The following is a 1,958-nucleotide window of genomic DNA, read 5'->3' as shown; positions in this document are numbered from 1 at the left end:
AAGCAGACTGTTTCGCCCTAACGGCACTAGCGCAGAATAATCTTCTGTGATGTACAATGTTCTGGATGTGAACCGAGGGTTCCAGAAACACTTGCGCCGAAAGATAAAAGCCTGCAGAGCCGACGCCGCGGCATTCCTTTCGACGACAATCGCCTATGCAAGTCACTTTGTTGACCGCTGCTTCGCCGCCTCTGTATTCTTTTGAGTTGTTAGGGGAGCACAATTTCGCTCCAATAAACTTGTTTCTCCTTCAAGAGAACTGCGTCGGCCTTGGCTTCGTGACATCTGGTAGAGGTGCTGGGTACTAAGCCTTTATGCTCTCTACGCCCTCGTCACGCCGACAAGCAAGTCCCACTCGTGCCAGCCGCCGACCGCAAAGTCTTGAGCCGGAGTTTAAACTGCTTCCGGATAAAGTTAAGAAAGAAGACGTCATCACCCCCACCATGACCAATGCAGGCACCATGACCAGCACTACCAATCCTGCCCTCGTTCTTCAACAGCCCCGGGAACCACCATCGTTCCGCGGATCCTCCGGAGAAGACTCTGAGGACTGGTTTGAGAGAGTGGAGCGCGTCCGCATCTTTAACAGGTGGGATGACGAAGAGACTTTCCGCCATGTTTTCTTCTATTTATAAGATACGGCCCTTACGTGGTTTGAAAACCATGAAAGCTCCCTAACCGACTGGGCTCTCTTTAAGAGGGAGTTCCTCAAAACATTCGCCACCGTCGTGCGGAAAGAGCGAGCCGCCCTTTTGTTGGAAACCCGCACACAACACCCCAACGAAGCGGTCGTGATCTTTGTTGAGGAGATGAAGCAAGTATTTCGCCGTGCGGACCCCGAAATGACGGAAGAAAAGAAGTTACGCTTCTTGGTGCGCGGTGTGAAGGAGGAGCTCTTTGCTGGACTTGTCCGCCACCCGCCCAAAACCATCGCTGAATTCGTGACAGAAGCCAGCACGATTGAGAAGGCTCTCGAAATGCGTGCTAGGCAGTATGACCGGAACTTTGTTGGCGCAGCCAATGAGAACTACGTCGACAACATGCGGATTCCGGCTGATAACCTACGCGAGACCATCCGCGCAGTAGTGAGAGAGGAGCTGGGGAAACTTTTCCGGTTGACGCCGCAACCCCGAGTCGCTAGCCTAACTGACGTGATCCGGGAAGAAGTTCAAAACGCTTTGGGAACTTCTGTGCCATCCGAAGTGCACTGCGAGCACCAAGCTATGACGTACTTTGCGGCTGTTCATCGACCCCGCCCTGCTCCAACACGTCGTCAAGAGGCCCCGCCCTACCGCTACCCACTGTCGCCCGCCCGGACCCCTGTTGTACGAAACCAGACGTCGAGGAAGACTGACGTATGACGAACACCGGATAATCGTCCTCTGTGCTACCACTGCGGAGAGGCCGACCACATCTACCGTCGCTGCCCATACAAGAGACTCGGACTTCGTGGTTTCTCCGAAGACGCACCACGCCCCCGACCAGGCCAGCGCCCATCTGAAATTGAAGAATACCTGTCGAACACCAGTCGTGAACCAGCCCGTTTCAGCCGTTCACCGTCGCCCTACCCGTACCAGTCGCCGGACCGCCGTAGCAGTGCTGACTTCGCCCGTGGAAGGTCTCCCAGCCCACGCAGGGGAAACTAAAGGCAGCAACTTCTGGAGGTGAAGTTGCTGTACGGCGAAAAACTGGAAACCCTCCAACGACGCAAGGACGCGCCGAAGACAGTGATTCACGACATGCCCTCTGTAGTGAAGGGGCCGTGCAGAATGGGGGCCAATCCGCCGGTACCGGTGGCGTAACGTGCGCGCTAGAGAAAGCAGCATCGAGGAAGCAGGGAAGGGGAAGAAGAACGTCGGAAGCTGTTCGCAGCTTCTTGGCCAATCCCCCGCGTGGGTATGCGCCATAACATAAGGAACCAACCAACCAACCAACCAATCGGAGGCAGCAAGACGGCC

At 55.6% G+C, this 1,958-nt stretch overlaps 1 pseudogene; it reads left to right on the top strand.

Annotated features, from left to right (window-relative positions):
* The first annotated feature begins 314 nt into the window (after nt 1–314).
* On the top strand, nt 315–1,646 carry LOC144161573 (uncharacterized; annotated as a pseudogene).
* Nucleotides 1,647–1,958: the final 312 nt, after the last annotated feature.

Source organism: Haemaphysalis longicornis, unplaced genomic scaffold, assembly GCF_048455015.1.
Source record: "Haemaphysalis longicornis isolate Haplotype H1 unplaced genomic scaffold, Haemaphysalis longicornis Haplotype H1 scaffold_12, whole genome shotgun sequence".
Lineage (NCBI taxonomy): Eukaryota > Metazoa > Arthropoda > Arachnida > Ixodida > Ixodidae > Haemaphysalis > Haemaphysalis longicornis.
Note: the sequence above shows the minus strand (reverse complement) of the source record. Positions and strands in the feature narration are given on the sequence as shown.